This window comes from Chiloscyllium plagiosum, chromosome 10 (assembly GCF_004010195.1).
Source record: "Chiloscyllium plagiosum isolate BGI_BamShark_2017 chromosome 10, ASM401019v2, whole genome shotgun sequence".
In the NCBI taxonomy this organism is placed as follows: domain Eukaryota; kingdom Metazoa; phylum Chordata; class Chondrichthyes; order Orectolobiformes; family Hemiscylliidae; genus Chiloscyllium; species Chiloscyllium plagiosum.
In genome coordinates this window covers 69,094,725-69,114,000 of record NC_057719.1, presented here as the reverse complement: position 1 = coordinate 69,114,000, position 19,276 = coordinate 69,094,725, and the positions used below count along the sequence as shown (strand labels likewise).

Here is a 19,276-nt window from a genome sequence, read left to right as displayed (position 1 = left end):
ATGATTCCTTTAATGCATTCCCATGGCTTTCTGACATTTTTTCCCAAGATTCACCACCTCCGTTCATTTCTACCACACAAGTCTAAGTTTCATGTGGGACGAGATCCTATGATATTCCTGTAAAATATTTTCAGTTATCTGGGTGCATAAATTGTACTTATGATGTATGGAGACTGTTTAAAAAAGAAGTTAGACAATTGTATTAAATTTGTGGAAAGGACCAATATTAATGCTGCAAAGTCTGTTGATTCACCTTTATTTAAAATAGACATATTAGTGCAGTCACAAAATGACTAAATTGTAAATGACCACCCACACAGTTCAAAGAAATGTTGTCTCATCAGTAAGTATTAAATGTCCAGACTGTTTGATGTAATTCTTGTGGTGAAATAAAGCTTTTCTTCCAGCTAGAGTTCATTAGTTGAAATATTAACGGCAATCTTTTTAGCAGGGAGGTTTGCTTTGTAGGATATTTTCAGCACAGAGTTTGCCCAGGTTTGCACCTTTCAGAAGGACATCAGCCATTTCATTGAGTCCTAAGCAGATAGTCAGAGGAGAGAAAAAACCATAGAACCCACCTAGAAAAATACCCAAGGGCCAACCAAAGAAAATAAACACAATGAGCCAGAAAAATGATCTAAGAAGCTCTTCGCCTGAAGCCATGTCACTCTGTAGATTGGAAACTTTGTTGAGTTGAATTTGAGTCAATTTCAAGTGCTGGAATGAAAAAAATAGAATAATGTTAAATAGATATTAATTATGTACAGGTACCGTATAAACATAATTTTCACACTATAGCAATCACTGGAGTACAATGTAGCCAGCATTTTAGAAACCAGCCTTTCCACAATGCATTTCATTTTGGTGCATGCCTCAGTTCACATTGTCTTCAGCTAAAAGGTTGCTACGGAAATCTTCTTCTCCATGTTTGCACATCGTTGCAGTCAGTATTGCCCAGAGACATGGAGTAATCTCAGTCCAGATGCAGCTCAGGATCTCAGAACAGGATAGCTTGGATCCACAGTCCATGGCAGCATGGTCATCATCTCTGCTGGTGATGGAAAAATGACAGAATCCACTCCTGGGGAATGATTTGCATCATTACTGAAGCTGGAGTTGGAGCAGAGGATATTGGAAATAAAATTCTCAGTCTCAAGGTTAGCACCAATAGTACAGAGTTGTTCTTGGTCTCAAACTAGAAACTGAAACTGAAGGGCAATGCCATAACTTTAGAACCAGAGATGTAGGGATGTGATTACACTCCTGAGTTTATGCTTACGTTGGAAATACATTATAACTAACCAATGCAAGGAACATGCTAAAACAATTTACTTTGAATGTTGAAAATCTGAAGTAAAGAAAACATTGTTTGAAACACTCACCACATCAGCTAGCAATTGTGAAGACAGTAATCAAGTTAATGGGCTAAATTTTGCACACTTTTGGAAAAGTGTCAATTTTGTCGAGTTTTATGGAGGTTTCTCTTTGTGAGGCTTAATAACTTATTTCACACTAATATCCCAAATTCGCCCCATCACCTGCCAATCCTATCCCTATGGCATCCTCACATCCAATCCTGGTTGGATCTACAAACCCAGACAAATTCTCCACTGTTGGGATATCCTGGAATAAATCAGCATCTCTGGCGCTCGCCATCTTTAAAAGGCTGTTCCCACTCAAACATGTACTGGAATTGCATTTTCTCTGGTAGTGGCAGATGAGGTTAAATTGATGCCTTACTTTACAGACACAGAGGTCCTGATGGATGGAGTGTTGCAAAGGAGGGATGACCGCTTCTCCCATGACTGGCAGAGGAGACCATGACACCATAAGACCATACGTCTATAAGGCCGAGGAGTAGACATTAGTCCATTCAGCCCATCGAGTCTGCTCTGCTATTCAATCATGGCTGATAAGTTTCTCAACACCATTCTCCTGCTTTCTCCACATAATCCTTGATCCCCTTGAGAAGAACTGATCTATCTCAATCTTAATTATACTCAATGACCTGGCCTCCACAGCCTTCTGTGGCAATGAATTCCATAGATTAACCACACTCTCTGGCTGAAGAGGTTTCTTCTTATCTCTGTTCTAAATGGTATTTCCTTTACTCTAAGGCTGTGCCTTCGGGTCCTAGTCTCTCCTACCAATGGAAACATCTTCCCAACATTTACTCTGTCCAGGCCATTCAGTATTCTGTAAGTTTCAATTAGGCACCCCCATCTCCCACCCCACCCTTTTAAACTCCATTGAGTATAGATCCAAAGTCCTCAAGCGCTCTTCATATGTTAAGCTTTTCATTCCCGGGACCATTCTCGTGAGCCTCCTCTCAACATGCTCCAGGGCTAGTACATCCGTCCTGAGATATTGAGCCCAAAACTGTGCACAATACTCCTAATGTGGTCTGATCACAGCCTTATAGAGCCTCAGAAGTACATCCTTCCTAACTACTGACTCAACTTGCAAGCTTGAGAGAATCCTGGACTAGATCTCCCAATTCTCTTTGCACTTCAGACTTTGTGAATTTTCTCCCTATTTAGAAAATAATCCATTCTTCCTACCAAGGTACATGACCTCACACTTTCCCGCATTGTACTCCATCTGCTACTTCTTTGTCCACTCTCCTAACTTGTACAAATCTGTAGTTTCCCTGCCTCCTCAATGCTATCTGTCATTTGACTTACTATGCTGAGGATACCCACTGAATGAAGGCTGTCTCCTTTGACTACTGACTGCCATGACAGGGGTGCCTGACTTTCTGTCAGAGTTAGACAACAAGACAAGACAAGGTTGAATCTCATGGAATACAGGGAGAACTAGCCATTTGGATACAGAACTGGCTCAAAGGTAGAAGACAGAGGGTGGTTATAGGGGTTGTTTTTCAGACTGAAGGCCTGTGATCAGTGGTGTTCCACAAGGATTAGTGCTAGGTCCACCACTTTTCATTATTTATATAAATGATTTGGATATGAGCATAAGAAGTATCGTTAGTAAGTTTGCAGATGACACCAAAATTGTAGGTGTAATGGACAGCGAAGAAGGTTACCTCAGATTACAATGGGATTTTGATCAGATGGACCAATGCTCTGAGAAGTGGCAGATGGAGTTTAATTTAGATAAATACACGGTGTTGCATTTTGTGAAAGCAACTCTTAGCAGGACCTATGGTAAGGTCCTGGGGAATGTTGCTGAACAAAGAGTGCAGGTTCATAGCTCCTTAAAAGTAGAGTCACATGTAGATACAATTTTAAGAAGGCGTTTAATATTCTTTCCTTTACTGGTCAGAGCATTGAGAATAGGAGTTGGGAGGTCATATTGTGGCTGGACAGGACATTGGTTAGGCTACTTTTGGAATATTGAGTGCAATTCTGATCTCCTTCCTACCAGAAGGATGTTGTGAAAGTTGAAAGGGTTCAGAAAAGATTTACAAGGAAGTTGCCAGGGTTGGAGAATTTGAGCTAATGGGCAAGGCTGAATAGGCTGGGCTGTTTCCCTGGAGGCTGAGGGGTGAGGGTAACCTTATAGAGGTTTATAAAATCATGAGGGGCACGGACAAGATTAATAGACAATGTCCTTTCCCTGGGGTGGGGTGTCCAGAACTAGAGGGCATAGGTTTAGGGTGAGAAGTGAAAGATAATAAGAGACTTAAAGGAAAACTTTTTCACGCAGAGGGTCATATGTGTATAGAATGAGCTGCCAGAGGAAGTGGTGAAGGCTGGTACAATTGCAACATTTAAAAGGCATCTGGATGGGTATATGAATAGGAAGGTTTTGAAAGGATATAGTCCGGGTGCTTGTAGGTAGGACTAGATTGGGTTGGGATATCTGGTCGGCATGGACGGGTTAGACCGAAGGGTCTGTTTCTGTGCTGTACATCTCTCTGACTTTAAGATTAAAACAGAAGCACTGGGATCCTGGGAGCTCTGGCTGTGGTGGGGGGAGGGAGGATAGTTGAGGGTTGAAGGGCAAGGCAAGGCAGGTAAACTGTGAGCATCCAAGTTGACTCAATGAGCAATCACTATTGGAACAACATAATGAGTGGCTAGTCCTTCATCTACATGATGCTATGTCATACCTAATTCTCCTCACTTCCCATTTCTTCCTCAGGCTATGCTTTCTTCTTATTTAGAAGCTGCAGACAATGTAAGCCTACACCTACTACTACCTTCCTTAGCCTTACTACAACCTGCCGTGCATTTTTACTTTCAGAAACTCAAGAGGTAGAATCTAGTCAGACAGTGGAAGAACAACAAGAAGGCAGTGATGATGAAGGTACAACACTGATTGATTTCCTACTTATAGCCACCAACTCAAATATTACCACCATACATTGGAGGATGGATGAGAGGCAGAATCTACATGTGGTGAGGAACAGGACATGTGTGGGCTACAATCCAGACAGGGAGTAAGGATACTGAGTTGGAAGCTTACAAGTGAGTGAGTTTGTGCAGGGACCTGTCACAAAGAACTCAGATGAGCACTTTGATGGGGCAACCTACAGAACAATGCAGATGAAGGGGCAGAACTAAATGCTCAATGTATTAGCAAAACTGCCAGAAAACCTGCAGATAATGCTATATTGAATCCTTATGAAGTCATTCACACACAGCAATACTTTATTGACAAGAAATAGGTGCAGAAGTAGACCATTTGGACCTTTCAGCCTGTTTGTCTCAATACTGATCTTCTGACTTAATCCCATTTTCTTTCACTCTCAAAATCCAAAGAAAACTCTGTCTTGAAAGTACTCACTGACTGAGAATTCATATGTCATGGCTGGTGTAGATCATGTAGGCCGAATGACTTTCTGTGATTCTGAGATGTTCAGCATCAATCCAATGGTATTGAATATATACCAGTTCCAGCAATGTTCAGGGCAGGAGGAAGTATCAATGGTGACTGTCAAGGTCTTCCATAGTCAGTGATAGTAATCAGAATGTGGAAAAGGCAGTTGAGAGATTTGTCTCAATGAACAGTGGCATGCCATTTTTCATCATGACATCCCCACACAGCTGATTGAGTTGTAATGTAAGGTGTGTGATTTATGTATATTTTAATATCATTTATTTGGATTGTGAACTAGAGGTATATAGGTTTAAGCTGTATGTCTGTAGGAGTTCAAGGACTAGCCTTATGAGTTTCAGCTTGGGATAGTTTGTAAAAATCTTGGCTGAAGTTGGAAATGTAGAACACTTGCTCCTGAAAAAGGGAGGGATTTAGTTTGGGCCTATGCACTTTGGGGTTTAGAAGATTGAGAGGAGATCTTATTGAAACACACAGATTTGTAAGGAACTTATCATGGACCAAACCAAACTCCCTCAAAATACATTAAGACCCCAACTTGTCCTTATTGTTAAAGGCAAGTGTAAGGCATTTTGTTCTGGATATAATTTGATTGGTCAAACTACCAGGCTTGAAGCAAAGTACACTTTATTCTTTCACCATAGTTAAAATACAGCAAAAAGAAAGAAGAGTTGGAATAACTTAACCATATTGAAAAACCTAACAGAACAATAGATTGCTTAATTACTAAACAATAATTGTTCCAGTGTAGTATACACACCCTTGGCAAGGACAAATTCAGTAAAATAGATTATCCCACATGCTGTTCTCCAGTCCAGGGAGAAAACTCTATGAGGAAGAGATAGAGACAGAGCGAGCGAGAGAGAGAAGAGAGAGAGATAGAGACAGAGAAATCAAGTCTTTTGTTGTTACAGGGAGAAATGTATAGAAGCTTCTAAATCCCAACAGCTACCAAAAACTAAAACTAAAATCCTGGTTCTGTGGAAACTTGACCCTACCCATTCATGCTATTTCTATTATTCCAAATTTTTTAAAACAAACCTAAGGCCTCACAAGCTGTTTACTTTATTGTCTTGAAGCAGACTGCTCTACCTCTCTCTTTCTGTCTCTACCTCTGTTCATAAAACAAAGAACAAAATACACCTTTGTACAGGCCCTGGTGAGACCACACCTGGAGTATTGTGTGCAGTTCTGGTCTCCAAATTTGAGGAAAGACTTTCTGGCTATTGAGGGAGTGCAGCGTAGGTTCACGAGGTCAATTCCTGGAATGGCGGGACTATCTTACGCTGAAAGACTGGAGCGACTGGGCCTGTATACCCTTGAGTTTAGAAGACTGAGAGGGGATCTGATTGAGACATATAAGATTATTAAAGGATTGGACACATGATCAGCCATGATCATATTGAATGGTGGTGCAGGCTTGAAGGGCAGAATTGCCTACTCCTGCACCTATTGTCTATTGTCTATTGTCTCTTAAAGTGGTAGCTTTGTCATCAATTTAACCGGGTAGATGCTGAGAGGTTGCTTTCTTTTGCAGGGAGTTCTATGGCCTGACAGCATAATTTCAGAGTAACGGGTCACCCAGTTAGGACAGAGCTGAAGACAAATTTCTTCTGTCAGAGGATAGTGAATCTGTGGAATATTTTACCTCAGGAACTGCTGAGGCTGGATTATTAAAATATTCAAGGTTGAGATTTCTAAAGAGTAAGGATTTGTAGGGGAAAAAAAAACAGGAAAATGGAGTTGAGGTCATTTGTTTAGTTTAGGAAGCCTGGTCGCATGGACAAGTTGGACCAAAGTCAAGATTAGAGTGGTGCTGGAAAAGCACAGCAGCTCAGGCAGCATCCGAGGAGCAGGAAAATCGATGTTTCAGGCAAAAGCCCTTCATCATTTGCCCGAAATGTCGATTTTCCTGCTCCTCAGATGCTGCCTGACCTGCTGTGATTTTCCAGCACCACTCTAATCTTGACTCCAATCTCCAGCATCTGCGGTACACAAATTGGACCAAAGTGTCTGTTTCCATGCTGTACGACTCCATGACTCTAGGAAGCATTGACAAGTCCAACACTAGCTTGGCAGAGGCTTTGCACAGAGCTCAGAGACCATCCTTTGCAGCACTCAGGGCAGTTAACTCTGCATGAGAAATTATGGATCCAACTGCAATGCAGTGTCTGATGCCGACATTTCACCAGATGTTGCATCTAATGGTGCCCAATATCTGAGTGTTGTCCTGGAATCTCAGACAGCTGTCATTCAAAATTGGTGTCCTACTATCATGGCTCTGGATTACATTGTGCAAAGCGTTTTGAATAAATCGCAAGTAGTCTAATCGCTCACCACCACCTGCCCAATGATAGTAAGTATTGGACAGTAAATGCTCACCAAGTCAACAATGTTCACATCATGTTAATTAATAAATTTATTCCCAAATCCAAGCAGCATGATCCTGCTGTCTGATTGGGATTAGAGCAAATTCCTATTGGAGTCTGAGCAACTTGGGCTGTGGTGAAATGTGTGGCAGAATCAGTTGAGAATTTGGTGAAACACATTTTGACATCTAGATCATCTAGCTCCATCATTTATACTTTCCACAAATGGTGTGGCAGGTTTCTCACTGGGGAGCAGCCAATTGACAGTGATTAAAGCCAAATGCATGCCTTGTTGATGATCCAACATGTCTCATTAACTTTCAGCTACCTATCCTATGAAACTTGCCAAACAAGTTAGGCATCCAGAAAATTTGACATGAAAATTAGAGTAGGTACTATGCAAATGTAGCTCATTGTTTGATCCACAGGATCTTCACGTTGGACACCATAAAGCATGTTCCATGAGTATCAGCCATATGTACCCCACACCCACTGATCTTGCCATTGAACATGATGCGTTCTGTAAGAACCTTGATTGCACACCTCCAATCCACTTACAGGGTGCTTCTGCACTTCAGTGCAGCAATTCAGGCTTTACTGGTGACGATCACTGCAGTACTGCTCTCAGGGCAGTTGCATCTCAGGCCTGTTTACTTACTGTCTTCACACACACTGACGGTAGTCTACCTAGATGCTCAGAGCATCTATGATTTACATTTCCTAGCTTTATCTTTTTCTGTATAAAGCCGGGAATCTTGTCATAGTTGTCAGCAGGCCTCAGTCAAGTCAATAGCAATAGCCTTCATTCAAGTATTCCTGGCACAATAAGGCACCAATTCCCTTCTGTCTGCCATGTGTGGGGCAAACGTTAGGGCAGCTCCGGACTGACACAACTGGTCTGAGCACACAATGGACTTTTAAAGATGGCAGGTGCACAAGCAGTGGTAAATTGTTGTGGGAATGATGCATGGAAAGATGAGAACAGAATAGAATGCAACAGATGCCATGGAGCTAGGGTGGGTAGTTAATGAAACAAGTTTGCTAAGGTTTGGCCAGAAAATACATGAGGCCACATGGCTAGAATCCATCTGAAAAACTCAACACAACACAATATGGCCAAAGATGCATAAGATTCTCACACCATTGGTATTCTAGCAGTAGCTTTGATGTAGTTTGTCATCCAATAAGTCTAGACTGCCGTTGTTGAGATGTTGCAGTCTGAAGTCACGTCGTTTGGGACCAAAGCTCCTTGAGTGCATCTTGCAAGGATTCCCCAAGTGAAAATCAGCAGCCTTCCACTAGACATGCTGCAGTCACTGGGAATAGCACCGTATGGAGCACTAGGATAGGTCGAGGCACCTGAAGGACAGGTGCTGAAGGGAAACATAGTTTTTGTATGCATGCAGTTTATGAAGGTCACATGTATAGATTTGCTTTGGAATGAATGATTTGCGCTGGTTTTTATTTTTATATTGTGACCAAGTCGGTCAGGTAGCCACTGTGAAGAAGGAATTCAAGTTAATGGGCTGTATCTACTTTTGGCTAAGTGTCAGTTTTATTGAGTTTCATGGAGAGTTTCTCTCTGTGAGGTCTAGCAAATTTCTTTACACTCATATCTTAAATTTGCCTTTTTAACCTACCTATCAGTGGTGAAGGGACTGCACAAGGTCACAAACAGGGAGTTGTGATTGATGACCTCCCAGCAAGTTCCTGGGGCTGGTTCCCCTACAAGGCCACACCTATCAATCACTGCTCTCTCTCTCTCTCTCAGCAGCTCACCCCCTTCCCTCACCTGAAGCTGTCCAACTGTCCCCGCAGACCAGAAAACCCACTTACCTGTGGTTGAGGGTGCATATCCATTGATGTATACTCATTGTCCTGGTGCAGTGTCAGTAAAGGCCATCATTACCAGTGGTGCAGCTGAGTTACCAGATTGGGCCAGCATCACTTTGACAGGGATGGGCTAATATCCTTAACTGGATAGCAGCATCAGTGGCAGCTATTTAATTTGTTGCTATCCATAAAATGTAGACTTCATTTTATCATCCGTAAACACTTTTGTAGTGGAACCTTGCTACCTGTAAAAATCCCCAGGTCTGTAACTATCATGCAGTGTGACTCATAACTGACAGAAGCAGGAGAGGAAATGGGTGGTAAAATTAGACTGTAATATGGTTAAGTCAGTTTACAATTTGTTTCAGTTTTGTTGGTTGTATCAATCATATTAGCCTCCTAAATTTAACATTGAACTAACTCCACAGAGGCTGGTATCCTGTTACCAAGTCACCCTTTATTTGCACTGGAGAATCTTGACACTGATCCAACTCCCTCAGAGCCAAATCTTAGAGTGAACAAAACTTCTCACACTCCTGTTTATATCTGTCATCCAGGGCTCCCTGACTGGACCATACTAACAGATCCAGTCAGAGAACTCATATCCTATGCAGTCCATTAAGGCTTATTACAATTGCTGCAAACATATCCTGTTGCTCTTCATCCACACAGGGGAGCAACTCGCTGTTAATACCAATATCACTATTTCTCCTTGCAGCTGTTCACCAATTGTTTTTGACTTTCATTTATTTGATTGTCAGTCAAGAGACTGAGATTAATAAAACTAACACAAGATAAATTCAAATCTTGAACAGAACCAATGTCTGTAGGTGCACAAAGTCTCAACTGGCTGATTTCAGTGGTGACAATGAACTGAATGGGTTCATTTTTGTGATGGATGGCAGTGAGAGGGTTCAGGGAGGGACAACTGAAAGTGGAAAATAAACTGCTCCACTTATCCTGGGTGTAGTAACTTAGGAAGCTGAATAGAAAAGGAACATTATTTATTGTTGAACACCAAAATAGAGCCATAGCTCATGGTATACATAGTCTAGTCCCAGTCTGGGACAAACAGTTCTGCAGACCCATCCTTGCAGACATTTTTCTGGGTCTGTTTTGTAAAGGGCTCAGGTGATGAGTTCCAGCTGGGTGGGCCATTTGCCTGTTTCTGGATTAGTGGTGCTGGAAGAGCACAGCAGTTCAGGCAGCATCCAAGGAACTTCAAAATCGACGTTTCGGGCAAAAGCCCTTCATCAGGAATAAAGGCAGTGAGCCTGGAGCTTTGCCCGAAACGTCAATTTCGAAGCTCCTTGGATGCTGCCTGAACTGCTGTGCTCTTCCAGCACCACTAATCCAGAATCTGGTTTCCAGCATCTGCAGTCATTGTTTTTACCCATTTGCCTGTTGCCATGGGATCTCAGACTCAACAAGCTCCATACTGGTTCCCATGGTCCTTCAAGGGGCGATCACATCCCGCCCATTCTGAGTCCAAGGATTTCCCTTCACTCCAGTGATAATGTACCCTCCTGCATTGTTTTGCCCATAGCCTCACTCCTTTTGCTTTCCAGATTTGGTTGAGGGGTGTACAAAAAGGCAGGTGTCTGTTCCATGAAGACAATCATAGAATCATTGCAGGGGGCACCGCATTGACACAGTGGCGTGTCCATCAAAACAATCACCTCTGAGGAGGATTCCCACCACTGGTGGTTGATGTGTAATCTTTGTTTTGGGATCTTCTCCCTGGTTTTGAACACTAACAATATTTTAATGATAACTCCAAGGATCCTTGAGTTGGAGCCCCTTTTAATGGCTTTCATCTTCTCTTCAACATGGTATAATTCATCCTTGTCAACTCTGTACCTGAGGTATGTTATCTGGAATACATATTTCTCCTTTTTAGACAGACACCAACCTCAGGAAAAAATGCAATAAGACCTCCTCTAAACCCTCCATATGTTCCTTTGCAATAGCTCCAGATATTAAAACATCAGCCAGACAGACTTCCACCCTGGGCATGCCTTGGAGGATATTCCTAATTATCCTTTGAAAGATAGTCCAAGCTGAAGATACCTCAAAGGGCAAGTGAGTGAAACTCATACAGTCCTTTGTGAGTATTTATAGCGACATACTTCATGTATGACTCCTCAAGCTCCAGTTGGAGCTAGGTGTAGCTCATATTCAATTTAGAAAATGTGTGCCCTGCCACCCCCCCACCACCACCATCACCGCAGCCAGCTTTGCGTACAAGTCTTCTATGTGTGACATAGGGTAACTGTCTAAGTAGGAAACTCTGTTGTCTGTCAACTCATAATTCCCACAGAGACAGACTGAGTTGTCAGGTTTTAACACTGGGACCAGGGGCACAGCCCATTCAGCAAATTGCAGTAGGCATATGATGTTAAGTTCCTCTAGATGTTCCAGCTCTCCTACTACTTTGGCATGTTGAACATTGGGGACCGACTGTAACTTGAAGTCGGGCCTCTGGGCCTACATCAATCTTGGCCCTGGCACCTCTTGAAATACTTTGTGATACTTTCCAATGACTTCATAAAGATTGAGAGTCTGCTGCCCATGTGTAACTGGGGTTACAGTGGTCCCAGTAATACAAGATGGTTCCCCAGTGTATGTGGTCAATCTAGCCTTGGTGTGTCCAAGGCTTAAAGGCAAGATGACCCATCAGAGTTTCCTCAAGATATTCCCCGGAACAATAGATACAGTGGCCACTTTGCCTACCTCCAAGTCTATGGACTGGCCATTTACCTGGAGTTTGATCTTAATTGTGGCCGCTTTGGGAGCAGTGATATAACTTATATGTACCAATTCCTTATCCTCAGGCTGATTTATTTGGAAAGTCCTGTCCTTGGGTGACTTCACGTCGCGACCCGGGTGGTACGTGTTTTCCCCATGTTGGTCACCTTGTCTGGGGTGGAACTTATGACCACAGTTGGCCAAGGATGTTCTTGCTCCTCACTGTATTGTGGAGGAACTTCCCACCCAGTTCTGGAACCTTGCAGCCTCCAACTCCAATCTCCCTTCCTTGGCAACCCTGTGTACTATCTGCTGGGGATCTGGATCTGCAGTGTGGGGGATTGCCCAGTACTGAGAACAGTAATGCCTATGGACCCCTGATGATTCCAAATCCTTTTTCCTGCATTTTCACTGGGAAGGCCCAGTTCCATGGTTTTCTTGAAGTCCAGATCTGGTTCAGTCAGTATCTTCCTTTGGATCTCAGTATTGTTAACCCACTAATTAAGCAATCCCTCAGTATTCCTAAAGTATTAACCCATATCATTTTACTGCCAGCCTCCGCAGTCTCATGATAAATTCAGGAGCTGGTTTCCCAGGAAATTTATTTGCCGTGTTAAATCTGTAACGCTGCAATATAACACATGGTTTGAGGATAGTAGTCTGCTACCACCATATCTATCAGTTCATCAAAAGATTTTGCCGGGTAGGTTAATCTTTATGATGCTGAAAGTCAAGGCCACATTAACAGCCAGGGGACTGACTCTTTGTCACTGAGCCCCTTCTATCTCATTTGCCTGAAAAAAGTACCTCATTCTTTTAGTATACTGGGGCCAAATCTCCACACCCACATCATAAGATTCCAGTTTGCCAAACAGCGGCATTTCCAATATTTCCCCATCACGATGTTCTGGGTTTGTTGAAAGACAAGGTTACTCGAAACGTTTCTTTACTCTCATCACCACTGTAATAACTCAGGAAGTCGGACTGAAAAGACACATTGTTGAACACCAAAATAGAGCCATTACACATGGCGTACATAGCCTAGACAGACAGTTCTTTACAGATAGTTTTAATCAGACTGCTCAGGGATGTTATTACGCAGCTCTGGGGCAGGTGGAGATTTGAACCCCAGTCTCCTAGCTCAGAAGTAGGGATAATACACTGCACCACAAACACTATTATCTCAGTCCACTTTCTTTCTTATCCAAAAGTGCTCTGACACACAAATAGCTTTCCCACCACCAAATCACCATGATACTTTTTTCCTCTTAACCACCATGACCAGTAAATCACCCATGCTGCCAATTAGATGTTTACATGCAAAGCCCTTTGGGTAATGTAAACCCTTAAAAGCGAGGGAGCAACAGGGAGCACAGGAAGGAGCCTACCTGCTTCATAAAGAGCTCAGGTGATGAGTTACAGTGGGCAGGCCATTGCCTGTTACCAAGGGAACTCTTACTCAACAAGCTGAGTAGGGAGATTCATTTGTGATTCCCTGTAGGCCTTAAAGAAGTCCCTAAGGTAAGCAGCAATAAGGTCAATGTGGAAAAGGATTGGATAAAATGGATACAATGGGACTTGGCAAGTAAAGAGTGAAAAGTTGAGGCCTTGGTCTGTACCCAGGGAATGGTGAGTACCAGTTCTCTCTCTTAGTGAGCATGAGGCCTAAGGTTCACAGCTGCTGCCACCATCATCTCACAGATGTTCAGGAGCGAGCAGACAAAGAGCTAGCACTGGAGCTCCCAGTTTGCTCAACACAATCCTGCCTTCAAATGACAAAGTACTTTAAAGCCATATTTTTAATAATTCCCAGATAACATTTATGACCAATAAAGCTTCTTTCAGACCCCTAAGGGTAGTATATCACCATTTCATACCCCTGCTTCATCACATAGAAATGAAGAGGAGTAGGCCCATTCAGCCTGTAAAGCCGACTCCTTCAATATGATCAAGCCTGCTCTGCCATTCGATATGATCATTGCTGATCATCACTTCCGTGCCCTGGTTCTGCTTTCGCCATGTACACTTTGATCCCTTTCACCCTAAAAAATGTATTGAACTCTTTCTTGAAAACATTTCATGTTTCGGCCTAAACCAGTTTCTGGCTGTCCCACTCTCTTGGTCAGAAATTTCTCCTCACCTTAGCCCTATTTGACCTATCCCATATTCTTAGACTGTGATCATTGTTCTGGACTCCTGGTCATTAGAAACATCCTTCTTGCATTTACCCTGTCTAGTCCTGTTAGAAATGTATAGGTTTCCATGTGAACACCCTGCCCCTCATTCTTCTAAACTCCACTGAATATGATCCTAAATGATCCAGTTTCTCTCCAGATGTCAGTCCTGCTAACCCATGAATCAGTTTGATAAACCATTGCTGCACTCCCTTCATAGCTCGAACATCCTTCTAGATAAGAGACCAAAACTGCACACAATACTCCTGGTGTGGTCTCTACCAAGGCCCTGTACACTTGCAGCAATACATCCCTGCACTTGTATTTGAATCACATCACAATGAAGGTCAACATATCACTTGTCTTCTTCACTGCCTGCTGCACCTGTATGCTTACCTCCAGTGACTCAAGCACAAGGACACTCAGGGCTCATTGCATCTCCTCTTTTCCCAATCTATCACCCTTTAGATAATAATTAGCCTTTCATTTGCCTGCTACCAAAGTGGTTAATCTCATATTTATCCAATTATACCTCATCTGCCATGCATTGTCCACCACTTAACTTGCCCAAATCACACTGAATTAACTCTGCATCCTTCTCATAACTCACCCTCCCACCCCACTTTGTGTCATCTACAAACTTGGAAATATTACATTTAGTTCCTTCATCTAAATCATCAATATGTATATTGTGAATAATTGGAGTCCTAACATTGATCCTTGCAATACCCCAATGTGCCCTAAAGAAAAGACCCATTTATTCCCACTCTTTGTTTCCTGTCTGCCTACCAGTTCTCCATCCATGACAGTACATTACTCCCAATCACATGTGCTTTAATTTTATACGCTCATCTCCTAAGTGAGACTCACTGAAGATCCTTCTGAAAGTCAAGCTTTCAGAGTTCAATGGCTTCCACTTATCAACTCTACTAGTTACATTCTCAAAGATTTCTAGTAGATTTGTCAAGTATGATTTCCCTTTCTTAAATCCATGCTGACTGTCCAATCCTGTCACTGTTTTCCAAATGCTCTGCTATTAAATCTTTCATTGAACTCTAGCATTTTCCCCACTACTGATGTTAGAATAACCAGGCTAAAATTTGCCATTTTCTATTTTTTTTTAAATAGTAGGGTTGCATTAGCTACCTTCCAATCCATAACAACAGTTTCAGAGTCTATAGCATACAGTCATAGAGATATACAGCATGGAAACAGACTCTTCAGTCCAACTTGTCCATGCCAACCAGATATCTTAAATTAATCTAGTCCCATTTGCTAGCATTTGACCCATATCCCTCTAAACCTTTCATATTCATAAACCCATCGAGATGCCTTTTAAATGCTGTAATTATAACAGCATACACCACTTCCTCTGGCAGCTCATTCCATACACATACCACCCTCTCCTTGAAAACCTAGCATTTGACCCATATCCCTCTAAACCTTTCATTCATAAACCCATCAAGATGCCTTTTAAATGCTGTAATTATAACAGCATACACCACTTCCTCTGGCAGCTCATTCCATACACATACCACCCTCTCCTTGAAAACGTTGCCCCTTAGGTCCCTTCTAAATCTTTCCCTTCTCACCTTAAACCTTTGCCCTCTAGTTTTGGACTCCCTCACCCCAGAGAAAAGATCTCAGTCTATTTACCTTATCCATGGCCCTCGTGATTTTATAAATCTCTATAAGGTCACCCCTCAGCCTCCGAGGCTCCATGGAAAATATCCCAGTCTATTCAGTTTCTCCCTATAGTTCAAACTCTCCAATTCTGGCTGATCATTAACGCATCCAATATGTCTTGGGACACTTCCTTAAGTATTCTGGGATGTAGATTACCAGGGCTTGGAGATTTATTGGCCTTTAATCTCATCATGAGAAAGTAAGGACTGCAGATGCTGGAGAGTCAGAGTTGAAAAGTGTGGTGCTGAAAAAGCACAGCAGATCAGGCAGCACCCAAGGAACAGGAGATTCGACATTTCATGCATAAGTCCATCATCAGGAATGATGGGGGAAAGAGGGTTGAGAGATAAATAGGAGGGTGGGGTGGGTTGGGGGGGAAGGGTAACTGGGAAGGCAATAAGTGCATGTAGGTGGGGGTGATTGTGATAGGTCAGTGGGATGGGTTGAGTGGATAGTTGGGAGCGAATGTGGACAGGTAGGACAGGTCAAAAGGGTGTGCTGAGTTGGATGGTTGGAAGAGGAGATTTGGAAACTGGTGAAGTCAATGTTGACGCCATGTGTTTGAAGGGTCCCAAGACGGAAGATGAGGCCTTCTTTCTCCAGGCATCGGGTGGCTTGGATTTGGCGGTGGAGCTGGCCCAGGACTTGCATGTCCTTGGGAGAGTGGGAGGGGGAGTTGAAGTGGTCGGCCTCAGGGCAATGGGGTTATTTGGTGCTTGTGTCCCAGGGATATTCTCTGAATTGCTCCGCGAGTTGGTGCCCTGTCTCCCCAATGTTGGTGCCCTGTCTCCCCAATGAGAGCAACGGACACAGTAGATGAGGTGGGTAGATATGCAAGAAAATCTGTGCCGGATTTGAGAAGATCCTTTGGGGCCTTGGACAGTGGTGAGGGGAGAGTGTGTATGAAGGTATTCATGCACTGCATCCAGAGATTAGTGTTGCAATTGGACGATGGGGTTTAGGGGCAGGGGTGCAGGAAGTGGAGGAGATGTGCTGGAGGACATTGTTGATCATATAGGAGGGGAAATTGCAGTCCTTGAAATAGGAGGTGATGTGGATGTCAGGGAGTGGAATTGCTCTTGCGGATGCAACACATTATTCTCTGCCATTTCTGGCACCTACAATCAGACCCACCAGCAGAAATACATTTCCTTCCCCACCCCTATCTGCATTCCGCAGAGACCGTTCCACCCGCAACTCCCTCATTAGGTCCACGCCACCTCCCCCAACACAACCCACCCTCCACACCCGACACCTTCCTTTGCTGCTGCATGAGGTGTAAAACCTGTGTCCACACCTCCCACTGCTCTCGATGTGGTCTCCTCTACACTGGAGAGACAGGACGCCAACCTGTAGAGTGTTTCAGGGAACATCTCTGGGACACACGCACCAAACAACCCCACCGCCCTTTAACACTTCAACCCCCACCCACCCGACTTCGCCAAGGACATGAAAGCCCTGGGCCTCCTCCACCGCCAAATCCTAGCCACCTGACGACTGAAGGAAGAAAACCTCATCTTCCACCTTGAGACCCTTCAACCATACAGCATCAATGTCAACTTCACTAGTTTCTAAATCTCTTCCCCCCCCCAAACATTCCTGATGAAGGGCTTATGCCCGAAACATTGACTCTCCTGCACCTCGGATGCTGCCTGACCTGCTGTGCTTTTTCAAAATCAACGTTTTGACTTTAATCTCATCAACCTACCCAATACCATTATCTGGCTGATACCGATTTCCTTCAGTTTCTCCCTCACATTAGATTGCGTTCCTCAATAATTTTGGGGTGTTATTTGTTTCATCCTTTGAGAAGACAGAACCAAATTATGTATTTAATTTGTCTGCAATCTCTTTGCTTCCCATTACCCTGTTTCTGGCTTGAAGGGGGCCTTTATTTGGCAACATGGCTATCATTTTTTTCCATACTGTATTCATACATGTCAGCTGCAAACCAGAGTCACAAACACTGTTGCCAGTGAATAGAGCTTGTTGGTAAGTAGCCAACATTTATTTGGTTTGCTGTGAACCAAACATAACTGGCACAGTGGACTGCTGCCAGGATATTGGACACTGACCTGCATGCTCCTCTGTCCATGGTCACACAGCGGTGGACGTTGAGGGAGTGAAATCCCTCTTAGTTTCGGTACTGGGCCAGAGTTGACATGCAGTGTCTGATAAATGATGTGAGATGCCTGGCTTATTATTGAAGCCATGTACTCACTCTCCCCTTACTTCACTCTGGCAAGAGAGAATGAAACAAAATTAGCTGTCTTTGAATAGAGTGTTCCAGTAACCTCCTGCCTCAACAGAGGATGATAAACTGTGAGCTGCTGCAAACATCTCTAGTTCCATATTGGAACAAATAAAGGTCCATCTCCACAGTCACCTTCACAGCACACCCTGCTCTGAGTATGTAGGAATAATGCCACAGAAGACAAAATATCAATGAGGACCTACTTACTGAAGATTAGACATCTCCCAACTTGTTTCCTGCTAAAATGCAAGTTAAAGAATTATTGTTGAACACTCTGAACGCCCTGTTGGCCTCCTGGTGAGAAGAGTTCTATTCACCGTCTTCCTGCTGTCAGCAGTTTGTATTATTCTGTGTCTCCTTTGCCTATTCTCTCTGTCATGTTGCAATCTAAGGGGGATGTAAACTACTACATCAGTGTCTCAGAGCAGCCAGTTTATGCAGAAGCCTTAAAATTATCCAAATGTCCTTCAGTGCCTCACACAATACTCCTTACAAACTTTTGCACCTTTAAACTATAAAAGGTAAAGGCACTTGTACAACAATAGCAACAGCCAAAACCGGGCAGCTGTCCTACAAGTAATCATGTCGGTGTTGTCCTTCCTGTTGCTGCTGACATGTACAGCTCTGTGAGACTAAGTGAGAGCATCAGCTCTGAGATGGCAATCCTGGCCTGTCTGCTTTGCATACGTTTGCTGAAGGACATTCACTGTGTGTATGTCAATGATCTCATTAATATGGCTTCTAACACATTTCATCCCACAAGTGTACATATACATAACCATTTTGGAACTCTAAAGGCAATGGTAATCTCCATCAATATACACTGATAAGCCTAATTTCTCACCTCCCGATGCAGTCTCTACCACTCCATAATCTGTACCAGAACAAATTATTTGAAAACTTTGAGCATCCATAATAAATCGTACACTCAATGCAATTGTTTCCTGACTCTCGTTTTGGCTCCAGTCTAATTTTTGTTCTTATCAGAACGAGCAAATATCATGACCTCAACCATATCAATACACATGAATACAGTTTTACATTGAGGATTTACAAGCACTGCAAGCTGCACTACAATTGTCCAAACTCACTTCATGTAGGACCTTACAGCAAGCAAACAAAGGGAAGATGTCTTGTTCTATTTGCCTAGGTAGAGAATGGCCCTGAAATCCTTCCCAATGTTAAACAGGCATGGTGCGGACTTATGATATTCCATTATCCCTTTCCATAAATATTCAGCCACAATCTTTGTGAAAGAAATTAAAGCTGACAATCTGTTTTCAATTTAATAAATGCTTACTTATAGAAAAAAAAATCAATCTGGAAAAGGTTTATATCACAAAACTACTTTTAAAATACTTTATCTCATTCTCTCCTTGCTGAAGCTGCTTGATGGTTTATTTATTGAT

The 19,276-nt window shown here is 42.9% G+C and overlaps 1 long non-coding RNA gene across 1 annotated transcript in view; it reads left to right on the top strand.

Moving 5' to 3' along the window:
* The window catches only part of LOC122553747, a 79,861-nt gene that overhangs the window by 19,886 nt on the left and 40,699 nt on the right, over positions 1–19,276 (top strand). The window lies entirely within an intron of this gene.